This window comes from Equus caballus, chromosome 24, assembly GCF_041296265.1.
Source record: "Equus caballus isolate H_3958 breed thoroughbred chromosome 24, TB-T2T, whole genome shotgun sequence".
NCBI classification, from domain to species: domain Eukaryota; kingdom Metazoa; phylum Chordata; class Mammalia; order Perissodactyla; family Equidae; genus Equus; species Equus caballus.
Window position 1 is genome coordinate 9,436,989 of NC_091707.1, and position 27,698 is coordinate 9,464,686.

The window sequence follows — 27,698 nt, forward strand, 5'->3', positions numbered from 1 at the left end:
ACCTGCCGGACATGCCGGAACCACCTGCTGGACATTCCGGAACCACCGGCTCGACTCGCCGGAACCATTGCCGGACATGCAAAATCACCTGCCGGCTACGCCAGAACCACTTGGCGAACACTCCGGTATCACCTGTCGGGCATGCCGGAACCACCTCTCAGAGGTGCCAGAACCATATGCCGGACACTCCGGAATCACCTGCCGGGCATGCCGGAACCACCTGCCGGACATGCCGGAACCACATGCCAATGACACCGGAAGCACCTGCCAAGCACGCCAGAACCACCTGCTCGACTCGCCAAAACCACCTGCTGGACACGCCAAAATCACCTGCCGGCTACGCCACAACCATTTGGTGAACGCTTCGGAATCACCTGCCGGGCTTGCTGGAACCACCTGCCGGTCACGCCAACATCACCTGCCAGCTAGGTCAGAACCACTTGGCGGACACCATGGAAACACCTGTCGGGCCTGCCGGAACCACCTATCAGACGTGCCAGAACCATGTGCCTGAGATGCCGGAACCACACCCCGAACAGACCGAAACCACCTGCAAGACCCGCCTGAACCACCTGTCGAGCACGCCGGAACCGCCTACTCGACTCGCCGGAACCACCTACCTGACACGCTAAAATCACCTGCCGGGTATGCCACAACCACTTGGTGGACACTCCGGAATCATCTGCCGGACATGCCAGAACCAGCTCTCAGAATCACCAGAACCACGTGCCAGACACGCCGGAAGCACCTGCTGAGCATGCCTGAGCCAAATGCTCGACTTGCAAGAAACACCTGCCTGACACGCCAAAATCACCTGCCGGGTACGCCAGAACCACGTGGCGGACACTCCGGAATCACCTGTCGGGCATGCTGGAACCAACTCTCAGACGTGCCAGAACCTCGTGCCGGTCATGCCAGAACCACATGCCGGACAGACCGGAACCACCTGCTGGATACGCCGCAACCACCGGCTCGACTCACCGGAACCACCGCCGGACATGCAAAATGACCTGCCGGCTATGCCAGAACCACTTGGCGAACACTCCGGAATCACCTGTTGGGCCTGCCCGAACCACCTCTCACACTTGCCAAAACCATGTTCCGGACACGCTGGTACCACCTGCCGAGTATGCCGGAACCACCTGATCCACTCCCCAGAACCACCTGCTGGATACGCCAGAATCACCTGCCGGCTACTCCGGAACCACTTGGCAGACACTCCGTAACCAGCAGCCGGGCATGCCGGAACCACCTCTCAGAGGTGACAGAACCGCATGCCGGACACTCCGGAATCACCTGCCGGGCATGCCGGAACCACCTCTCAGAGGTGCCAGAACCACATGCCGGACACTCCCGAATCACCTGCCGGGCATGCCGGAACCATCTGTCAGACGTGCCAGAACCATGTGCCTGAGATGCCGGAACCACACCCCGAACAGACGAAACCACCTGCCAGACCCGCCTGAACCATCTTCCGAGCCCGCGAAACCACCTGCTCGACTCGCTGGAACCACCTACCTGACACGCTAAAATCACCTGCCGGGTATGCCACAACCCCTTGTTGGACACTCCGGAATCATCAGCCGGACATGCCAGAACCAGCTCTCAGACACGCCAGAACCACGTGCCAGACACGCCGGAAGCACCTGCTGAGCATGCCGGAGCCAAATGCTCGACTTGCAAGAAGCACCGGCCAGACACGCCAAAATCACCTGCCGGGTACGCCAGAACCATGTTGCGGACACTCCGGAATCACCTGTCGGGCGTGTCGGAACCACCTCTCAGACTTGCCAGGACCATGTTCTGGACACGCCGGTACCACCTGCCGAGTATGCCGGAACCAGCTGATCCACTCCCCAGAACCACCTAGTGGACACGCCAAAATCAACTGCCGGCTACGCCGGAACCACCGGCTCGACTCGCCGGAACCACCACCGGACATGCAAAATGACCTGCCGGCTACGCCAGAACCACTTGGCGAACACTCCGGAATCACCTGTCGGGCGTGCCGGAACCACCTCTCAGACTTGCCAGATCCATGTTCTGGACACGCCGGTACCACCTGCCGAGTATGCCGGAACCACCTGATCCACTCCCCAGAACCACCTAGTGGACACGCCAGAATCACCTCCCGACTACGCCAGAACCAGTCGGCAGACACTCCGGAACCACCTGCCGGGCTGCCGGAACCACCTCTCAGAGGTGCCAGAACCAAACGCCGGACACTCCGGAATCACCTGCCTGGCATGACGGAACCATCTCTCAGACGTGCCAGAACCATGTTCCGTACACGATGGTACCACCTGCCGAGCTCGCCGGAACCACCTGCTGGACACGCCAAAATCACCTGCCAGCTACGCCAGGACCACACGGCAGACACTCCGGAATCACCTGTCGGGCATGCCGCAACCACCTCTCAGACTTCCCAGAACCATGTTCCGGACACGCCGGTACCACCTGCAGAGTATGCCGGAACCACCTGATCCACTCCCCAGAACCACATGCTGGACACGCCAGAATCACCTGCCGACTACGCCAGAACCAATCGGCAGACACTCCGGAACCACCTGCCGGGCATGCCGGAACCACCTCTCAGAGGTGCCAGAACCGCATGCCGGACACTCCGGAATCACCTGCCGGGCATGCCGGAACCACCTCTCAGAGGTGCCAGAACCACATGCCGGACACTCCCGAATCACCTGCCGGGCATGCCGGAACCATCTGTCAGACGTGCCAGAACCATGTGCCTGAGATGCCGGAACCACACCCCGAAAAGACGAACCCACCTGCCAGTCCCGCCTGAACCACATTCTGATCACGCCGGAACCACCTACTCGACTCGCTGGAACCTCCTACCTGACACGCTAAAATCACCTGCCGGGTATGCCACAACCACTTGGTGGACACTCCGGAATCATCTGCCGGACATGCCAGAACCAGCTCTCAGACACACCAGAACCACGTGCCAAACATGCCGGAAGCACCTGCTAAGCATGCCAGAGCCAAATGCTCGACTTGCAAGAAGCACCTGCCAGACACGCCAAAATCACCTGCCGGGTACGACAGAACCACGTGTTGGACACTCTGGAATCACCTGTCGGGCATGCCGGAACCAACTCTCAGACGTGCCAGAACCTCGTGCCGGTCACGCCAGAACCACCTGCCGAGTATGCTGGAGCTACCTGATCCTCTCCCCAGCACCACCTGCTGGACACGCCAGAATCACCTGCCGGCTATGCCAGAACCACTCGGCAGACACTCCGGAACCACCTGCCGAGCATGCCGGAACCACCTCTCTGAGGTGCCAGAACCACATGCCAGACACTCCGGAATCACCTGCCGAGCATGCCGGAACCACCTCTCAGAGGTGCCAGAACCACATGCCGGACACTCCGGAATCACCTGCCGGGCATGCCGGAGCCATCTCTCAGACTTGCCAGAACCATGTTCCGGACATGCCGGAACCACCTGCCGAGCTTGCCGGAACCACCTGCTGGACATGCCAAAATCACCTGCCGGCTACGCCAGAACCACTCGGCAGACACTCGGGAATCACATGCCACGCATTCCGGAACCACCTCTCAGAGGTGCCAGAACCAAATGCCGGACACTCCGGAATCACCTGCCGGGCATGCCGGAACCACCTCTCAGAGGTGCCAGAACCACATCCCGGAGACTCCCGAATCACCTGCCGGGCATGCCGGAACCATCTGTCAAACGTGCCAGAACCATGTGCCTGAGATGCTGGAACCACACCCTGAACAGACGAAACCACCTGCCAGACAGGCCTGAACCACCTGCCGAGCATGCCGGAACCACCTACACGACTCGCCGGAACCATTGCCGGACATGCAAAATCACCTGCCGGCTACGCCAGAACCACTTGGCGAACACTCCGGTATCACCTGCCGGGCATGCCAGAACCACCTCTCAGAGGTGCCAGAACCACATGCCGGACACTCCGGAATCACCTGCCGGGCATGCCGGAACCACATGCCGGACATGCCGGAACCACAAGCCGGACATGCCGGAACCACCGGCTCGACTCGCCGGAACCACCTACTTGACACGCTAAAATCACCTGCCGGGTATGCCACAACCACTTGGTGGACACTCCGGAATCATCTGCCGGACATGCCAGAACCAGCTCTCAGACACACCAGAACCACGTGCCAGATATGCCGGAAGCACCTGCTGAGCATGCCTGAGCCAAATGCTCGACTTGCAAGAAACACCTGCCTGACACGCCAAAATCACCTGCCGGGTATGCCAGAACCACGTGGCGGACACTCCGGAATCACCTGTCGGGCATGCCGGAACCACCTCTCAGAGGTTCCAGAACCGCATGCCGGACACTCCGGAATCACATGACGGGCATGCCGGAACCACCTCTCAGAGGTGCCAGAACCACATGCCGGACACTCCCGAATCACCTGCCGGGCATGCCGGAACCATCTGTCAGACGTGCCAGAACCATGTGCCTGAGATGCCGGAACCACACCCCGAACAGACGAAACCACCTGCCAGACCCGCCTGAACCACCTTCCGAGCACGCCGGAACCACCTACTCGACTCGCTGGAACCACCTACCTGACACGCTAAAATCACCTGCCGGGTATGCCACAACCACTTGGTGGACACTCCGGAATCATCTGCCGGACATGCCAGAACCAGCTCTCAGACAAACCAGAACCACGTGCCAGACATGCCGGAAGCACCTGCTTAGCATGCCTGAGCCAAATGCTCGACTTGCAAGAAGCACCTGCCAGACACGCCAAAATCACCTGCCGGGTACGCCAGAACCATGTGGCGGACACTCCGGAATCACCTGTCGGGCATGCCGGAACCGCCTCTCAGACTTGCCAGAACCAAGTTCCGGACACCCCGGTACCACCTGCCGAGTATGCCGGAACCACCTGATCCACTCCCCAGAACCACCTGCTGGACACGCCAGAATCACCTGCCGACTACGCCAGAACCACTCGGCAGACACTCCGGAACCACCTGCCGAGCATGCCGGAACCACCTCTCAGAGGTGCCAGAACCACATGCCGAACACTCCCGAATCACCTGCCGGGCATGCCGGAACCATCTCTCAGAGGTGCCAGAACCACATGCCGGACACTCCGGAATCACCTGCCGGGCATGCCGGAACCACCTCTCAGAGGTGCCAGAACCATATGCCGGACACTCCGGAATCACCTGCCGGGCTGGCTCCAGAACCACTCGGCAGACACTCCGGAACCACCTGCCGAGCATGCCGGAACCTCCTCTCAGAGGTGCCAGAACCACATGCCGGAAAATTCGGAATCACCTGCCGGGCATGCCGGAACCATCTCTCAGATGTGCCAGAAACATGTTCCGGACACGCCGGTACCACCTGCCGAGCTCGCCGGAACCACCTGCTGGACACGCCAAAATCATGTGCCGGGTACGCCAGAACCACTCGGCAGACACTCCGGAATCACCTGCCGGGCTGGCTGGAACCACCTGCCGGTCACGCCAACATCACCTTTCAGCTACGCCGGAACCACTTGGCGGACACTCCGGAATCACCTGTCGGGCCGGCCACAACCTCATCTCAGACGTGCCAGAACCATGTGCCTGAGATGCCGGAACCACTCCCCGAACAGACCGAAACCACCTGCCAGACCCGCCTGAACCCCCTGGCGAGCACGCCTGATCCACCTGCTCAACTAGCCGGAACCAACTTCCTGACACGCCAAAATCACCTGCCGGCTATGCCACAACCATTTGGTGAACTCTTCGGAATCACCTGCCGGGCTGGCTCCAGAACCACTCGGCAGACACTCCGGAACCACCTGCCGGGCATGCCGGAACCACCTCTCAGACATGCCGGAACCACATGCCAATGACACCGGAAGCACCTGCCGAGCACGCCAGAACCACCTGCTCGACTCGCCAAAACCACCTGCTGGACACGCCAAAATCACCTGCCGGCTACGCCACAACCATTTGGTGAACGCTTCGGAATCACCTGCCGGGCTGGCTGGAACCACCTGCCGGTCACGCCAATATCACCTGCCAGCTATGCCAGAACCACTTGGCGGACACCATGGAAACACCTGTCGGGCCGGCCGGAACCACCTCTCAGACGTGCCAGAACCATGAGCCTGAGATGCCGGAACCACTCCCCGAACAGACCGAAACCACCTGCCAGACCTGCCTGAAGCCCTTGGCAAGCACGCCTGAGCCACCTGCTCAACTAGCTGGAACCAACTTCCTGACACGCCAAAATCACCTGCCAGGTATACAAGAACCACTTGGTGGACACTCCGGAATCATCTGCCGGACATGCCAGAACCAGCTCTCAGACACACCAGAACCACGTGCCAGAGACGCCGGAAGCACCAGCTGAGCATGCCTGAGCCACCTGCTCGACTCGCAAGATACACCTGTCGGACATGCCAAAATCACCTGCCGGGTACGCCAGAAACACTGGGCGGACGCTCCGGAATCACATGTCGGGCGTGCCGGAACCACCTCTCAGACTTGACAGAACCATGTTCTGGACACGCCGGTACCACCTGCCGAGTATGCCGGAAACAGCTGATCCACTCCCCAGAACCACCTAGTGGTCACGCCAAAATCAACTGCCGGCTACGCCAGAACCACTCGGCAGACACTCCGGAATCACAGGCCAGGCATTCCGGAACCACCTCTCAGAGGTGCCAGAACGAAATGTCGGACACTCCGGTATCACCTGTCGGGCATGCCGGAACCACCTCTCAGAGGTGCCAGAACCACATGCCGGACACTCCGGAATCACCTGCAGGGCATGCTGGAACCACATGCTGGACATGCCGGAACCACCTGCCGGACATGCCGGAACCACCTGCCGGACATTCCGGAACCACCGGCTCGACTCGCCGGAACCATTGCCGGACATGCAAAATCACCTGCCGGCTACGCCAGAACCACTTGGCGAACACTCCGGTATCACCTGCCGGGCATGCCGGAACCACCTCTCAGAGGTGCCAGAACCACATGCCGGACACTCCGGAATCACCTGCCGGGCATGCCGGAACCACCTGCCGGACATGCCGGAACCACAAGCCGGACATGCCGGAACAACCGGCTCGACTCGCCGGAACCATTGCCGGACATGCAAAATCACCTGCCGGCTACGACAGAACCACTTGGCGAACATTCCGGAATCACCTGCCGGGCATGGCGGAACCACCTCTCAGACATGCCGGAACCACATGCCAATGACACCGGAAGCACCTGCCGAGCACGCCAGAACAACCTGCTCGACTCGCCAGAACCACCTGCTGGACACGCCAAAATCACCTGCCGGCTACGCAAGAACCACTCGGCTGACACTCCGGAATCACAAGCCAGGCAATCCGGAACCACCTCTCAGAGGTGCCAGAACCAAATGCCGGACACTCCGGTATCACCTGCCGGGCATGCCGGAACCACTTCTCAGAGGGTCCAGAACCACATGCCGGACACTCCGGAATCACCTGCCGGGCATGCAGGAACCACCTCCCGGACATGCCGGAACCACCGGCTCGACTCGCCGGAACCACCGCCGGACATGCAAAATGACCTGCCGGCTACGCCAGAACCACTTGGCGAACACTCCGGAATCACCTGTCGGGTGTGCTGGAACCAACCCTCAGACTTGCCAGAACCATGTTCTGGACACGCCGGTACCACCTGCCGAGTTGCTGGAACCACCTGGTCCACTCCCCAGAACCACCTAGTGGACACGCCAGAATCACCTGCCGACCACGCCAGAACCACTCGTCAGAAACTCCGGAAACACAGGCCGGGCATTCTGGAACCACCTCTCAGAGGTGCCAGAACCACATGCCGGACACTCCGGAATCACCTGCCGGGCATGCTGGAACCACGTGCTGGACATGCCGGAACCACCTGCCGGACATGCCGGAACCACCTTCGGGACATTCCGGAACCACCGGCTCAACTCGCCGGAACCGTTGCCAGAAATGCAAAATCACCTGCCGGCTACGCCAGAAACACTTGGCGAACACTCCGGTATCACCTGCCGGACATGCCGGAACCACCGGCTCGAATCGCCGGAACCATTGCCGGACATGCAAAATCACCTGCCGGCTACGCCAGAATCACTTGGCGAACTCTCCGGAATCACCTGCCGGGCATGGCGGAACCACCTCTCAGACATGCCGGAACCACATGCCAATGACTCCGGAAGCACCTGCCGAGCACGCCAGAACCACCTGCTCGAATCGCCAAAACCACCAGCTGGACACGCCAAAATCACCTGCCGGCTACGCCACAACCATTTGGTGAACTCTTCGGAATCACCTGCCCGGCTGGCTGGAACCACCTGCTGGTCACGCCGACATCACCTGCCAGCTTTGCCAGGACCACTTGGCGGACACCATGGAAATACCTGTCGGGCCGGCCGGAACCACCTCTCAGACGTGCCAGAACCATGTGCCTGAGATGCCGGAACCACAGCGCGAACAGACCGAAACCACCTGCCGGACCCGCCTGTACCACCTGCCGAGCACGCCGGAACCACCTACTCGACTCGCCGGAACCACCTACCTGACACGCTAAAATCACCTGCCGGGTATGCCACAACCCCTTGGTCGACACTCCGGAATCATCTGCCGGACATGCCAGAACCAGCTCTCAGACACACCAGAACCACGTGCCAGACACGCCGGAAGCACCTGCTGAGCATGCCTGAGCCAAATGCTCGACTTGCAAGAAACACCTTCCAGACACGACATAATCACATGCCGGGTACGCCAGAACCACGTTGCGGACACTCCGGAATCACCTGTCTGGCATGCCGGAACCAACTCTCAGACGTGGCAGAACCTCGTGCCGGTCACGCCAGAACCACCTGCCGGACAGACCGGAAACACCTGATGGACACGCCGGAACCACCGGCTCGACTCGCCGGAACCTCCGCCGGACATGCAAAATGACCTGCCGGCTACGCCAGAACCACTTGGCGAACACTCCGGAATCACCTGTCGGGCATGCCGGAACCACCTCTCAGACTTGCCAGAACCAAGTTCCGGACACGCCGGTACCACCTGCCGAGTATGCCGGAACCACCTGATCCACTCCCCAAAACCACCTGCTGGATACGCCAGAATCACCTGCCGGCTACTCTAGAACCACTCGGCAGACACTCCGTAACCAACTGCCGGGCATGCCGGAACCACCTCTCAGAGGCGCCAGAACCACTTGCCGGACACTCCGGAATCACCTGCCGGGCATGCCGGAACCATCTCTCAGACTTGCCAGAACCATGTTCCGGACATGCCGGAACCACCTGCCGAGCTTGCCGGAACCACCTGCTGGACACGCCAAAATCACCTGCCGGCTACGCCAGAACCACTCGGCAGACACTCGGGAATCACATGCCACGCATTCCGGAACCACCTCTCAGAGGTACCAGAACCAAATGCCGGACACTCCGGAATCACCTGCCGGGCATGCCGGAACCACCTCTCAGAGGTGCCAGAACCACATGCCGGACACTCCCGAATCACCTGCCGGGCATGCCGGAACCATCTGTCAGACGTGCCAGAACCATGTGCCTGAGATGCCGGAACCACACCCCGAACAGACGAAACCACCTGCCAGACCGGCCTGAACCACCTGCCGAGCACGCCGGAACCACCTACTCGACTCGCTGGAACCACCTACCTGACACGCTAAAATCACCTGCCGGGTATGCCACAACCACTTGGTGGACACTCCGGAATCATCTGCCGGACATGCCAGAACCAGCTCTCAGACAAACCAGAACCACGTGCCAGATATGCCGGAAGCACCTGCTGAGCATGCCTGAGCCAAATGCTCGACTTGCAAGAAGCACCTGCCAGACACGCCAAAATCACCTGCCGGGTACGCCAGAACCATGTGGCGGACACTCCGGAATCACCTGTCGGGCAGTCCGGAACCGCCTCTCAGACTTGCCAGAACCATGTTCCGGACACGCCGGTACCACCTGCCGAGTATGCCGGAACCACCTGATCCACTCCCCAGAACCACCTGCTGGACACGACAGAATCACCTGCCGACTACGCCAGAACCACTCGGCAGACACTCCGGAACCACCTGCCGGGCATGCCGGAACCACCTCTCAGAGGTGCCAGAACCACATGCCGAACACTCCGGAATCACCTGCCGGGCATGCCGGAACCACCTCTCAGAGGTGTCAGAACCACATGCCGGACACTCCCGAATCAACTGCCAAGCTCGCCGGAACCACCTGCTGTACACGCCAAAATCACCTGCCAGCTACGCCAGAACCACACGCCAGACACTCCGGAATCACCTGCCGGGCTGGCTGGAACCACCTGCCAGTCACGCCAACATCACCTTTCAGCTATGCCAGAACCACTTGGCGGACACCATGGCAACACCTGTCGGGCCGGCCGGACCACCTCTCTGACGTGCCAGAAACATGAGCCAGAGATACCGGAACCACTCCCCTAACAGACCGAAACCACCTGCCAGACCCGCCTGAAGCCCGTGGCAAGCACGCCTGAGCCACCTGCTCAACTAGCTGGAACCAACTTCCTGACACGCCAAAATCACCTGCCAGGTATACAAGAACCACTTGGTGGACACTCCGGAATCATCTGCCGGACATGCCAGAACCAGCTCTCAGACACACCAGAACCACGTGCCAGAGACGCCGGAAGCACCAGCTGAGCATGCCTGAGCCACCTGCTCGACTCGCAAGATACACCTGTCGGACATGCCAAAATCACCTGCCGGGTACGCCAGAAACACTGGGCGGACGCTCCGGAATCACATGTCGGGCGTGCCGGAACCACCTCTCAGACTTGACAGAACCATGTTCTGGACACGCCGGTACCACCTGCCGAGTATGCCGGAAACAGCTGATCCACTCCCCAGAACCACCTAGTGGTCACGCCAAAATCAACTGCCGGCTACGCCAGAACCACTCGGCAGACACTCCGGAATCACAGGCCAGGCATTCCGGAACCACCTCTCAGAGGTACCAGAACCAAATGTCGGACACTCCGGTATCACCTGCCGGGCATGCCGGAACCACCTGTCAGAGGTGCCAGAACCACATGCCGGACACTCCGGAATCACCTGCAGGGCATGCTGGAACCACATGCTGGACATGCCGGAACCACCTGCCGGACATGCCGGAACCACCTGCCGGACATTCCGGAACCACCGGCTCGACTCGCCGGAACCATTGCCGGACATGCAAAATCACCTGCCGGCTACGACACAACCACTTGGCGAACACTCCGGAATCACCTGCCGGGCATGGCGGAACCACGTCTCAGACATGCCGGAACCACATGCCAATGACACCGGAAGCACCTGCCGAGCACGCCAGAACTACCTGCTCGACTCGCCAGAACCACCTGCTGGACACGCCAAAATCACCTGCCGGCTACGCAAGAACCACTCGGCTGACACTCCGGAATCACAAGCCAGGCAATCCGGAACCACCTCTCAGAGGTGCCAGAACCAAATGCCGGACACTCCGGTATCACCTGCCGGGCATGCCGGAACCACCTCTCAGAGGTGCCAGAACCACATGCCGGACACTCCGGAATCACCTGCCGGGCATGCCGGAACCACCTCCCGGACATGCCGGAACCACCGGCTCGACTCGCCGGAACCACCGCCGGACATGCAAATGACCTGCCGGCTACGCCAGAACCACTTGGCGAACACTCCGGAATCACCTGTCGGGTGTGCTGGAACCAACCCTCAGACTTGCCAGAACCATGTTCTGGACACGCCGGTACCACCTGCCGAGTTGCTGGAACCACCTGGTCCACTCCCCAGAACCACCTAGTGGACACGCCAGAATCACCTGCCGACCACGCCAGAACCACTCGTCAGAAACTCCGGAATCACAGGCCGGGCATTCTGGAACCACCTCTCAGAGGTGCCAGAACCACATGCCGGACACTCCGGAATCACCTGCCGGGCATGCTGGAACCACGTGCTGGACATGCCGGAACCACCTGCCGGACATGCCGGAACCACCTTCGGGACATTCCGGAACCACCGGCTCAACTCGCCGGAACCGTTGCCGGACATGCAAAATCACCTGCCGGCTACGCCAGAAACACTTGGCGAACACTCCGGTATCACCTGCCGGACATGCCGGAACCACCGGCTCGACTCGCCGGAACCATTGCCGGACATGCAAAATCACCTGCCGGCTACGCCAGAATCACTTGGCGAACTCTCCGGAATCACCTGCCGGGCATGGCGGAACCACCTCTCAGACATGCCGGAACCACATGCCAATGACTCCGGAAGCACCTGCCGAGCACGCCAGAACCACCTGCTCGACTCGCCAAAACCACCAGCTGGACACGCCAAAATCACCTGCCGGCTACGCCACAACCATTTGGTGAACTCTTCGGAATCACCTGCCCGGCTGGCTGGAACCACCTGCTGGTCACGCCGACATCACCTGCCAGCTTTGCCAGGACCACTTGGCGGACACCATGGAAATACCCGTCGGGCCGGCCGGAACCACCTCTCAGACGTGCCAGAACCATGTGCCTGAGATGCCGGAACCACAGCGCGAACAGACCGAAACCACCTGCCGGACCCGCCTGTACCACCTGCCGAGCACGCCGGAACCACCTACTCGACTCGCCGGAACCACCTACCTGACACGCTAAAGTCACCTGCCGGGTATGCCACAACCCCTTGGTCGACACTCCGGAATCATCTGCCGGACATGCCAGAACCAGCTCTCAGACACACCAGAACCACGTGCCAGACACGCCGGAAGCACCTGCTGAGCATGCCTGAGCCAAATGCTCGACTTGCAAGAAACACCTGCCAGACACGCCATAATCACCTGCCGGGTACGCCAGAACCACGTTGCGGACACTCTGGAATCACCTGTCGGGCATGCCGGAACCAACTCTCAGACGTGGCAGAACCTCGTGCCGGTCACGCCAGAACCACCTGCCGGACAGACCGGAAACACCTGATGGACACGCCGGAACCACCGGCTCGACTCGCCGGAACCTCCGCCGGACATGCAAAATGACCTGCCGGCTACGCCAGAACCACTTGGCGAACACTCCGGAATCACCTGTCGGGCATGCCGGAAACACCTCTCAGACTTGCCAGAACCAAGTTCCGGACACGCCGGAACCACCTGCCGAGTATGCCGGAACCACCTGATCCACTCCCCAAAACCACCTGCTGGATACGCCAGAATCACCTGCCGGCTACGCCAGAACCACTCGGCAGACACTCCATAACCAACTGCCGGGCATGCCGGAACCACCTCTCAGAGGCGCCAGAACCACATGACGGACACTCCGGAATCACCTGCCGGGCATGCCGGAACCATCTCTCAGACGTGCCAGAACCATGTTCCGGACATGCCGGAACCACCTGCCGAGCTCGCCGGAACCACCTGCTGGACACGCCAAAATCACCTGCCGGCTACGCCAGAACCACTCGGCAGACACTCCGGAATCACATGCCGGGCATTCCGGAACCACCTCTCACAGGTGCCAGAACCAAATGCTGGACACTCAGGTATCACCTGCCGGGCATGCCGGAACCACCTCTCAGAGGTGCCAGAACCACATGCCGGACACTCCTTAATCACCTGCCGGGCATGCCGGAACCACCTCTCAGAGGTGCCAGAACCACATGCCGGACACTCCCGAATCAACTGCCGGGCATGCCGGAACCATCTGTCAGACGTGCCAGAACCATGTGCCTGAGATGCCGGAACCACACCCCAAACAGACGAAACCACCTGCCAGACCCGCCTGAACCACCTGCCGAGCACGCCGGAACCACCTACTCGACTCGCTGGAACCACCTACCTGACACGCTAAAATCAACTGCCGGGTATGCCACAACCACTTGGTGGACACTCCGGAATCATCTGCCGGATATGCCAGAACCAGCTCTCAGACACACCGGAACCACGTGCCAGACATGCCGGAAGCACCTGCTGAGCATGCCTGAGCCAAATGCTCGACTTGCAAGAAGCACCTGCCAGACACGCCAAAATCACCTGCCGGGTACGACAGAACCACGTGGCGGACACTCCGGAATCCACTGTCGGGCATGCCGGAACCAACTCTCAGACGTGCCAGAACCTCGTGCCGGTCACACCAGAACCACCTGCCGAGTATGCTGGAGCCACCTGATCCTCTCCCCAGAACCACCTGCTGGACACGCCAGAATCACCTGCCGGCTACGCCAGAACCACTCGGCAGACACTCCGGAACCACCTGCCGAGCATGCCGGAACCACCTCTCAGAGGTGCCAGAACCACATGCCGGACAATCCGGAATCACCTGCCGGGCATGCTGGAACCATCTCTCAGATGGGCCAGAACCATGTTCCGGACACGCCGGTACCACCTGCCGAGCTCACCGGAACCACCTGCTGGACACGCCAAAATCATGTGCCGGCTACGCCAGAACCACTCGGCAGACACTCCGGAATCACCTGCCGGGCTGGCTGGAACCACCTGCCGGTCACGCAAACATCACCTTTCAGCTACGCCGGAACCACTTGGCGGACACTCCGGAATCACCTGTCGGGCCGGCCACAACCTCATCTCAGACGTGCCAGAACCATGTGCCTGAGATGCCGGAACCACTCCCCGAACAGACCGAAACCACCTGCCAGACCCGCCTGAACCCCCTGGCGAGCACGCCTGATCCACCTGCTCAACTAGCCGGAACCAACTTCCTGACACGCCAAAATCACCTGCCGGCTACGCCACAACCATTTGGTGAACTCTTCGGAATCACCTGCCGGGCTGGCTCCAGAACCACTCGGCAGACACTCCGGAACCACCTGCCGGGCATGCCGGAACCACCTCTCAGACATGCCGGAACCACATGCCAATGACACTGGAAGCACCTGCCGAGCACGCCAGAACCACCTGCTCGACTCGCCAAAACCACCTGCTGGACACGCCAAAATCACCTGCCGGCTACGCCACAACCATTTGGTGAACGCTTCGGAATCACCTGCCGGGCTGGCTGGAACCACCTGCCGGTCACGCCAATATCACCTGCCAGCTATGCCAGAACCACTTGGCGGACACCATAGAAACACCTGTCGGGCCGGCCGGAACCACCTCTCAGACGTGCCAGAACCATGAGCCTGAGATGCTGGAACCACTCCCCGAACAGACCGAAACCACCTGCCAGACCTGCCTGAAGCCCTTGGCAAGCACGCCTGATCCACCTGCTCAACTAGCTGGAACCAACTTCCTGACACGCCAAAATCACCTCCCAGGTATACAAGAACCACTTGGTGGACACTCCGGAATCATCTGCCGGAGATGCCAGAACCAGCTCTCAGACACACCAGAACCACGTGCCAGAGATGCCGGAAGCACCAGCTGAGCATGCCTGAGCCACCTGCTCGACTCGCAAGATACACCTGTCGGACATGCCAAAATCACCTGCCGGGTACGCAAGAAACACTGGGCGGACGCTCCGGAATCACCTGTCGGGCGTGCCGGAACCACCTCTCAGACTTGCCAGAACCATGTTCTGGACACGCCGGTACCGCCTGCTGAGTATGCCGGAACGAGCTGATCCACTCCCCAGATCCACCTAGTGGACACGCCAAAATCAACTGCCTGCTACGCCAAAACCTCTCGGCAGACACTCCAGAATCACAGGCCAGGCATTCCGGAACCACCTCTCAGAGGTGCCAGAACCAAATGCCGGAGACTCCGGTACACCTGCCGGGCATGCCGGAACCACCTCTCAGAGGTGCCAGAACCACATGCCGGACACTCCAGAATCACCTGCAGGGCATGCTGGAACCACGTGCTGGACATGCCGGAACCACCTGCCGGACATGCCGGAACCACCTGCCGGACATTCCGGAACCACCGGCTCGACTCGCCGGAACCATTGCCGGACATGCAAAATCACCTGCCGGCTACGCCAGAACCACTTGGCGAACACTCCGGTATCACCTGCCTGGCATGCCGGAGCCACCTCTCAGAGGTGCCAGAACCACATGCCGGACACTCCGGAATCACCTGCCGGGCATGCCGGAACCACCTGCCGGACATGCCAGAACCACCGGCTCGACTCGCCGGAACCATTGCCGGACATGCAAAATCACCTGCCGGCTACGCCAGAACCACTTGGCGAACACTCCGGAATCACCTGCCGGGCATGGCGGAACCACCTCTCAGACATGCCGGAACCACATTCAAGTGACACCGGAAGCACCTGCCGAGCACGCCAGAACCACCTGCTCGACTCGCCAAATCCACCTGCTGGACACGCCAAAATCACCTGGCGGCTACGCCACAACCATTTGGTGAACGCTTCGGAATCACCTGCCGGGCTGGCTGGAACCACCTGCCGGTCACGCCAACATCACCTGCCAGCTATGCCAGAACCACTTGGCTGACACCATGGAAACACCTTTCGGGCCGGCCGGAACCACCTCTCAGACGTGCCAGAACCATGTTCCGGACACGCCGGTACGACCTGCCGAGTATGCCAGAACCACCTGATCCACTCCCCAGAACCACCTGCTGGATACGCCTGAATCACCTGCCGGCTACTCCAGAACCACTCGGCAGACACTCCGTAACCAACTGCTGGGCATGCCGGAACCACCTCTCAGAGGTGCCAGACCCACATGCCGGACACTCCGGAATCACCTGCCGGGCATGCCGGAACCATCTCTCAGACTTGCCAGAACCATGTTCCGGACATGCCGGAACCACCTGCCGAGCTTGCCGGAACCACCTGCTGGACACGCCAAAATCACCTGCTGGCTACGCCAGAACCACTCGGCAGACACTCGGGAATCACATGCCACGCATTCCGGAACCACCTCTCAGAGGTGCCAGAACCAAATGCCGGACACTCCGGAATCACCTGCCGGGCATGCCCGAACCACCTCTCAGAGGTGCCAGAACCACATGCCGGAGACTCCCGAATCACATGCCGGTCATGCCGGAACCATCTGTCAGACGTGCCAGAACCATGTGCCTGAGATGCCGGAACCACACCCCGAACAGACGAAACCACCTGCCAGACCGGCCTGAAGCACCTGCCGAGCACGCCGGAACCACCTACTCGACTCGCTGGAACCACCTACCTGACACGCTAAAATCACCTGCCGGGTATGCCCCAACCACTTGGTGGACACTCCGGAATCATCTGCCGGACATGCCAGAACCAGCTCTCAGACACACCAGAACCACGTGCCAGATATGCCGGAAGCACCTGCTGAGCATGCCTGAGCCAAATGCTCGACTTGCAAGAAGCACCTGCCAGACACGCCAAAATCACCTGCCGGGTACGCCAGAACCATGTGGCGGACACTCCGGAATCACCTGTCGGGCATGCCGGAACCAACTCTCAGACGTGCCAGAACCTCGTGCCGGTCACGCCAGAACCACCTGCCGGACAGACCGGAAACACCTGCTGGATACGCCGCAACCACCGGCTCGACTCGCCGGAACCACCGCCGGACATGCAAAATGACCTGCCGGCTATGCCAGAACCACTTGGCGAACACTCCGGAATCACCTGACGGGCATGCCGGAACCACCTATCAGAGGTGCCAGAACCAAATGCCGGACACTCCGTAATCACCTGCCGGGCATGCCGGAACCACCTCTCAGAGGTGCCCGAACCACATGCCGGACACTCCGGAATCACCTGCCTGGCATGACGGAACCATCTCTCAGACATGCCAGAACCTTGTTCCGGACACGCTGGTACCACCTGCCGAGCTCGCCGGAACCACCTGCTGGGCACGCCAAAATCACCTGCCGGCTACGCAAGAACCACTCGGCAGACACTCCGGAATCACCTGCCGGGCTGGCTGGAACCACCTGCCGGTCACGCCAACATCACCTTTCAGCTACGCCGGAACCACTTGGCGGACACTCCGGAAACACCTGTCGGGCCGGCCGGAACTACCTCTCAGACGTGCCAGAACCCTGTGCCTGAGATGCCGGAACCACACCCCGAACAGACCGAAACCACGTACCAGACCCGCATGAACCCCCTGGCGAGCACGCCTGATCCACCTGCTCAACTAGCCGGAACCAACTTCCTGACACGCCAAAATCACCTGCCCGGTATACAAGAACCACTGGGTGGACACTCCGGAATCATCTGCCGGACATGCCAGAACCAGCTCTCAGACACACCAGAACCACGTGCCAGAGACGCCGGAAGCACCAGCAGAGCATGCCTGAGCCACCTGCTCGACTCGCAAGAAACACCTGTCGGACATGCCTGAATCACCTGCCGGGTACGCCAGAAACACTGGGCGGACGCTCCCTAATCACCTGTCGGGCGTGCCAGAACCACCTCTCAGACTTTCCAGAACCATGTTCTGGACACGCCGGTACCACCTGCCGAGTATGCCGGAACCAGCTGATCCACTCCCCAGAACCACCTAGTGGACATGCCAAAATCAACTGCCGGCTACGCCGGAACCACCGGCTCGACTCGCCGGAACCACCGCCGGACATGCAAAATGACCTGCCGGCTACGCCAGAACCACTTGGCGAACACTCCGGAATCACCTGTAGGGCATGCCGGAACCGCCTCTCAGACTTGCCAGAACCATGTGCCTGAGATGCCGGAACCACACCCCGAACAGACCGAAACCACCTGCCAGACCTGCCTGAACCACATGCCGAGCACGCTGGAACCACCTACACGACTCGCTGGAACCATCTACCTGACACGCTAAAATCACCTGCCGGGTATGCCACAACCACTTGGTGGACACTCCGGAATCATCTGCCGGACATGCCAGAACCAGCTCTCAGACACACCAGAACCACGTGCCAGACACGCCGGAAGCACCTGCTGAGCATGCCTGAGCCAAATGCTCGACTTGCAAGAAACACCTGCCAGACACGCCAAAATCACCTGCCGGGTACGCCAGAACCACGTGGCGGGCACTCCGGAATCACCTGTCGGGCATGCCGGAACCAACTCTCAGACGTGCCAGAACCTCATGCCGGTCACGGCAGAACCACCTGCCGAGTATGCTGGAACCACCTGATCCTCTCCCCAGAACCACCTGCTGGACACGCCAGAATCACCTGCCGACTACGCCAGAACCACTCGGCAGACACTCCGGAACCACCTGCCGGGCATGCCGGACCCACATCTCAGAGGTGCCAGAACCACATCCCGGACACTCCGGAATCACCTGCCGGGCATGCCGGAACCACCTCTCAGAGGTGGAAGAACCACATGCCGGACACTCCGGAATCACCTGCAGGGCACGCTGGAACCACATGCTGGACATGCCGGAACCACCTGCCGGACATGCCGGAACCACCTGCCGGACATTCCGGAACCACCGGCTCGACTCGCCGGAACCATTGCCGGACATGCAAAATCACCTGCCGGCTACGCCAGAACCACTTGGCGAACACTCCGGTATCACCTGCCGGGCATGCCGGAACCACCTGCCGGACATGTCGGAACCAGATGCCGGACATGCCGGAACCACCGGCTCGACTCGCCGGAACCATTGCCGGACATGCAAAATCACCTGCCGGCTACGCCAGAACCACTTGGCGAACAATCCGGAATCACCTGCCGGGCATGCAAAATGACCTGCCTCTCAGACATGCCGGAACCACATGCCAATGACTCCGGAAGCACCTGCCGAGCACGCCAGAACCACCTGCTCGACTCGCCAAAACCACCTGCTGGACACGCCAAAATCACCTGCCGGCTACGCCACAACCATTTGGTGAACTCTTCGGAATCACCTGCCGGGCTGGCTGGAACCACCTGCCGGTCACACCAATATCACCTGCCAGCTATGCCAGAACCACTTGGCGGACACCATGGAAACACCTGTCGGGCCGGCCGGAACCACCTGTCAGACGTGCCAGAACCATGTGCCTGAGATGCCAGAACCACACCCCGAAGAGACCGAAACCACCTGCCAGACCCGCCTGAACCACCTGCCGAGCATGCTGGAACCACCTACTCGACTCGCTGGAACCACCTACCTGTCACGCTAAAATCACCTGCCGGGTATGCCACAACCACTTTGTGGACACTCCAGAAAAATCTGCCGGACATGCCAGAACCAACTCTCAGACACACCAGAACCACGTGACAGACACGCCGGAAGCACCTGCTGAGCATGCCTGAGCCAAATGCTCGACTTACAAGAAACACCTGCCAGACACGCCAAAATCACCTGCCGGGTACGCCAGAACCACGTGGCGGACACTCCGGAATCACCTGTCGGGCATGCCGAAACCAACTCTCAGACGTGCCAGAACCTCGTGCCGGTCACGCCAGAACCACCTGCCGGACAGACCAGAAACACTTGCTGGACACTCCGGAACCACCGGCTCAACTCGCCGGAACCACCGCCGGACATGCAAAATGACCTGCCGGCTACGCCAGAACCACTTGGCGAACACTCCGGAATCACCTGTAGGGCATGCCGGAACCACCTCTCAGACTTGCCAGAACCAAGTTCCGGACACGCCGGTACCACCTGTCAAGTATGCCGGAACCACCTGATCCACTCCCCAAAACCACCTGCTGGATACGCCAGAATCACCTGCCGGCTATGCCAGAACCACTCGGCAGACACTCCATAACCAACTGCCGGGCATGCCGGAACCACATCTCAGAGGTGCCAGAACCACATGACGGACACTCCGGAATCACCTGCCGGGCATGCCGGAACCATCTCTCAGACGTGCCAGAACCATATCCCGGACATGCCGGAACCACCTGCCGAGCTCGCCGGAACCACCTGCTGGACATGCCAAAATCACCTGCCGGCTACGCCAGAACCACTCGGCAGACACTCCGGAATCACATGCCGGGCATTCCGGAACCACCTCTCACACGTGCCAGAACCAAATGCTGGACACTCCGGTATCACCTGCCGGGCATGCCGGAACCACCTCTCAGAGGTGCCAGAACCACATGCCGGACACTCCGGAATCACCTGCCGAGCATGCCGGAACCACCTGCTGGACATGCCGGAACCACCGGCTCGACTAGCCGTAACCATTGCCGGACATGCAAAATCACCTGCCGGCTACGCCAGAACCACTTGGCGAACACTCCGGAATCACCTGCCGGGCATGGCGGAACCACCTCTCAGACATGCTGGAACCACATGCCAATGACACCGGAAGCACCTGCCAAGAACGCCAGAACCACCTGCTCGACTCGCCAAAACCACCTGCTGGACACAAGAAAATCACCTGCCGGCTACGCCACAACCATTTGTTGAACTCTTCGGAATCACCTGCCGGGCTTGCTGGAACCACCTGCCGGTCACGCCAATATCACCTGCCAGCTATGCCAGAACCACTTGGCGGACACCATGGAATCACCTGTCGAGCATGCCGGAACCGCCTCTCAGACTTGCCAGAACCATGTTCCTTACACGCCGGTACCACCTGCCGAGTATGCAGGAACCAACTGCTCCACTCCCCAGAACCACCAGCTGGATACGCCTGAATCACCTGCCGACTACGCCAGAACCACTCGGCAGACACTCCGGAACCACCTGCCGGGCATGCCGGAACCACCTCTCAGAGGTTCCAGAACCACTTGCCGAACACTCCAGAATCACCTGCCTGGCATGCCGGAACCACCTCTCAGAGGTGCCAGAACCACATGCCGGACACTCCAGAATCACCTGCCGGGCATGCCGGAACCATCTCTCAGACGTGCCAGAACCATGTTCCGGACACGCTGGTACCACCTGCCGAGCTCGCCGGAACCACCTGCTGGACACGCCAAAATCATGTGCCGGCTACACCAGAACCACACGGCAGACACTCCGGAATCACCTGCCGGGCAGGCTGGACCACCTGCCGGTCACGCCAATATCACCTGCCAGCTGTGCCAGAACCACTTGGCGGACACCATGGAAACACCTGTCGGGCCGGCAGGAATCACCTCTCAGACGTGCCAGAACCATGAGCCTGAGATGGCGGAACCACTCCCCGAAGAGACCGAAACCACCTGCCAGACCCGCCTGAAGCCCCTGGCAAGCACGCCTGATCCACCTGCTCAACTAGCCGGAACCAACTTCCTGACACGCCAAAATCACCTGCCAGGTATACCAGAACCACTTGGTGGACACTCCGGTATCATCTGCCGGACATGCCAGAACCAGCTCTCAGACACACCAGAACCACGTGCCAGAGACGCCGGAAGCACCAGCTGAGCATGCCTCAGCCTCCTGCTCGACTCGCAAGATACACCTGTCGGACATGCCAAAATCACCTGACGGGTACGCCAGAAACACTGGGCGGACGCTCCGGAATCACCTGTCGGGCGTGCCGGAACCACCTCTCAGACTTGCCAGAACCATGTTCTGGACACGCCGGTACCACCTGCCGAGTATGCCGGAACCAGCTGATCCACTCCCCAGAACCACCTAGTGGACATGCCAAAATCAACTGCCGGCTACGCCGGAACCACCGGCTCGACTCGCCGGAACCACCGCCGGACATGCAAAATGACCTGCCGGCTACGCCAGAACCACTTGGCGAACACTCCGGAATCACCTGTAGGGCATGCCGGAACCGCCTCTCAGACTTGCCAGAACCATGTGCCTGAGATGCCGGAACCACACCCCGAACAGACCGAAACCACCTGCCAGACCTGCCTGAACCACATGCCGAGCACGCTGGAACCACCTACACGACTCGCTGGAACCATCTACCTGACACGCTAAAATCACCTGCCGGGTATGCCACAACCACTTGGTGGACACTCCGGAATCATCTGCCGGACATGCCAGAACCAGCTCTCAGACACACCAGAACCACGTGCCAGACACGCCGGAAGCACCTGCTGAGCATGCCTGAGCCAAATGCTCGACTTGCAAGAAACACCTGCCAGACACGCCAAAATCACCTGCCGGGTACGCCAGAACCACGTGGCGGGCACTCCGGAATCACCTGTCGGGCATGCCGGAACCAACTCTCAGACGTGCCAGAACCTCATGCCGGTCACGGCAGAACCACCTGCCGAGTATGCTGGAACCACCTGATCCTCTCCCCAGAACCACCTGCTGGACACGCCAGAATCACCTGCCGACTACGCCAGAACCACTCGGCAGACACTCCGGAACCACCTGCCGGGCATGCCGGACCCACATCTCAGAGGTGCCAGAACCACATCCCGGACACTCCGGAATCACCTGCCGGGCATGCCGGAACCACCTCTCAGAGGTGGAAGAACCACATGCCGGACACTCCGGAATCACCTGCAGGGCACGCTGGAACCACATGCTGGACATGCCGGAACCACCTGCCGGACATGCCGGAACCACCTGCCGGACATTCCGGAACCACCGGCTCGACTCGCCGGAACCATTGCCGGACATGCAAAATCACCTGCCGGCTACGCCAGAACCACTTGGCGAACACTCCGGTATCACCTGCCGGGCATGCCGGAACCACCTGCCGGACATGCCGGAACCAGATGCCGGACATGCCGGAACCACCGGCTCGACTCGCCGGAACCATTGCCGGACATGCAAAATCACCTGCCGGCTACGCCAGAACCACTTGGCGGACACCATGGAAACACCTGTCGGGCCGGCCGGAACCACCTATCAGACGTGCCAGAACCATGTGCCTGAGATGCCGGAACCACACCCCGAACAGAAGAAACCACCTGCCAGACCCGCCTGAACCACCTGCCAAGCACTCCGGAACCACCTACTCGACTCGCTGGAACCACCTACCTGACACGCTAAAATCACCTGCCGGGTATGCCACAACCACTTGTTGGACACTCCGGAATCATCTGCCGGACATGCCAGAACCAGCTCTCAGACTCACCAGAACCACGTGCCAGACACGCCGGAAGCACCTGCTGAGCATGCCTGAGCCAAATGCTCGACTTGCAAGAAACACCTGCCAGACACGCCAAAATCACCTGCCGGGTACGCCAGAACCACGTTGCGGACACTCCGGAATCACCTGTCGGGCATGCCGGAACCAAATCTCAGACGTGACAGAACCTCGTGCCGGTCACGCCAGAACCACCTGCCGGACACGCCAGAACCAGCGGCTCGACTCGCCGGAACCACCGCCGGACATGCAAAATGACCTGCCGGCTACGCCAGAACCACTTGGCGAACACTCCGGAATCACATGTCGGGCATGCCGGAACCGCCTCTCAGACTTGCCAGAACCATGTTCCGGACACGCTGGTACCACCTGCCGAGTATGCCAGAACCACCTGATCCACTCCCCAGAACCACCTGCTGGACACGCCAGAATCACCTGCCGACTACGCCAGAACCACTCGGCAGACACTCCGGAACCACCTGCCGGGCATGCCCAAACCACCTCTCAGAGGTGCCAGAACCACATGCCGAACACTCCTGAATCACCTGCCGGGCATGCCGGAACCACCTCTCAGAGGTGCCAGAACCACATGCCGGACACTCCCGAATCACCTGCCGGGCATGCCGGAACCATCTCTCAGACGTGCCAGAACCATGATCCGGACACGCTGGTACCACCTGCCGAGCTCGCTGGAACCACCTGCTGGACACGCCAAAATCACCTGCAAGCTACGCCAGAACCACACGGCAGACACTCCGGAATCACATGCCAGGCATTCCGGAACCACCTCTCACAGGTGCCAGAACCAAATGCCGGAGACTCCAGTATCACCTGCCGGGCATGCTGGAACCACCTCTCAGAGGTGCCAGAACCACATGCCGGACACTCCGGAATCACCTGCCGGGCATGCCGGAACCACCTGCTGGACATGCAGGAATCACCTGCCGGAAATGCCGGAACCACCGGCTCGACTCGCCGGAACCATTGCCGGACATGCAAAATCACCTGCCGGCTACGCCAGAACCACTTGGCGAACACTCCGGAATCACCTGCCGGGCATGCAAAATGACCTGCCTCTCAGACATGCCGGAACCACATGCCAATGACTCCGGAAGCACCTGCCGAGCACGCCAGAACCACCTGCTCGACTCGCCAAAACCACCTGCTGAACACGCCAAAATCACCTGCCGGCTACGCCACAACCATTTGGTGAACTCTTCGGAATCACCTGCCGGGCTGTCTGGAACCACCTGCCGGTCACGCCAACATCACCTGCCAGCTATGCCAGAACCACTTGGCGGACACCATGGAAACACCTGTCGGGCCGGCCGGAACCACCTCTCAGACGTGCCAGAACCATGTGCCTGAGATGCCGGAACCACACCCCGAACAGAAGAAACCACCTGCCAGACCTGCCTCAACCACCTGCCGAGCACTCCGGAACCACCTACTCGACTCGCTGGAACCACCTACCTGACACGCTAAAATCACCTGCCGGGTACGCCAGAAACACTGGGCGGACGCTCCGGAATCACCTGTCGGGCGTGCCGGAACCACCTCTCAGACTTTCCAGAACCATGTTCTGGACACGCCGGTACCACCTGCCTAGTATGGCGGAACCAGCTGATCCACTCCCCAGAACCACCGAGTGGACACGCCAAAATCAACTGCCGGCTATGCCAGAACCACTCGGCAGACACTCCGGAATCACATGCCAGGCATTCCGGAACCACCTCTCAGAGGTGCCAGAACCAAATGCGGGAGACTCCGGTACACCTGCCGGGCATGCCGGAACCACCTCTCAGAGGTGCCAGAACCCCATGCCGGACACTCCGGAATCACCTGCAGGGCATGCTGGAACCACGTGCTGGACATGCCGGAACCACCTGCCGGACATGCCTGAACCACCTGCCGGACATTCCGGAACCACGGCTCGACTCGCCGGAACCATTGCCGGACATGCAAAATCACCTGCTGGCTATGCCAGAACCACTTGGCGAACACTCCGGTATCACCCGCCGGCCATGCTGGAACCACCTCTCAGAGGTGCCAGAACCCCATGCCGGACACTCCGGAATCACCTGCTGGGCATGCCGGAACCACCTGCCGGACATGCCGGAACCACCGGCTCGACTCGCCGGAACCATTGCCGGACATGCAAAATCACCTGCCGGCTATGCCAGAACCACTTGGGGAACACTCCGGAATCAACTGCCGGGCATGGCGGAACCACCTCTCAGACATGCCGGAACCACATGCCAATGACACCGGAAGCACCTGCCGAGCCCGCCGAAACCACCTACTCGACTCGCCAAAACCACCTGCTTTACATGCCAAAATCACCTTCCGGCTACGCCACAACCATTTGGTGAACACTTCGGAATCACCTGCCAGGCTGGCTGGAACCACCTGCCGGTCACGCCAACATCACCTGCCAGCTATGCCAGAACCACTTGGCGGACACCATGAAAACACCTGTCGGGCCGGCCGGAACCACCTATCAGACGTGCCAGAACCATGTGCCTGAGATGCAGGAACCACACACCGAACAGAAGAAACCACCTGCCAGACCCGCCTGAACCACCTGCCGAGCACTCCGGAACCACATACTCGACTCGCTGGAACCACCTACCTGACACGCTAAAATCACCTGCCGGGTATGCCAAAACCACTTGGTGGACACTCCGGAATCATCTGCCGGACATGCCAGAACCAGCTCTCAGACTCACCAGAACCACGTGCCAGACACGCCGGAAGCACCTGCTGAGCATGCCTGAGCCAAATGCTCGACTTGCAAGAAACACCTGCCAGACACGCCAAAATCACCTGCCGGGTACGCCAGAACCACGTTGCGGACACTCCGGAATCACCTGTCGGGCATGCCCAAACCACCTCTCAGAGGTGCCAGAACCACATGCCGAAAACTCCAGAATCACCTGCCGGGAATTCCGGAAGCACCTCTCAGAGGTGCCAGAACCACATGCCGGACACTCCCGAATCACCTGCCGGGCATGCTGGAACCACCTCTCAGAGGTGCCGGAACCACATGCCGGACACTCCCCAATCACCTGCCGGGCATGCCGGAACCACCTCTCAGACTTGCCACAACCAAGTTCCGTACACGCCGGTACCACCTGCCGAGTATGCCGGAACCACCTGATCCACTCCCCAGAACCACATGCCGAACACTCCAGAATCAACTGCCTGGCATGCCGGAACCACCTCTCAGAGGTGCCAGAACCACATGCCGGACACTCCCGAATCACCTGCCGGGCATGCCGGAACCATCTCTCAGACGTGCCAGAACCATGTTCCGGACACGCTGGTACCACCTGCCGAGCTCGCCGGAACCACCTGCTGGACACGCCAAAATCACCTGCCAGCTACGCCAGAACCACACGGCAGACACTCCGGAATCACCTGCCGGGCTGGCTGGAACCACCTGCTGGTCACGCCAATATCACCTGCCAGCTGTGCCAGAACCTCTTGGCGGACACCATGGAAACACCTGTCGGGCCGGCCGGAACCACCTCTCAGACGTGCCAGAACCATGAGCCTGAGATGGCGGAACCACTCCCCGAACAGACCGAAACCACCTGCCAGACCAGCCTGAAGCCCCTGGCAAGCACGCCTGATCCACCTGCTCAACTAGCCGAAACCAACTTCCTGACACGCCAAAATCACCTGCCAGGTATACCAGAACCACTTGGTGGACACTCCGGAATCATCTGCCGGACATGCCAGAACCAGCTCTCTGAAACACCAGAACCACGTGCCAGAGACGCCGGAAGCACCAGCTGAGCATGCCTGAGCCACCTGCTCGACTCGCAAGATACAC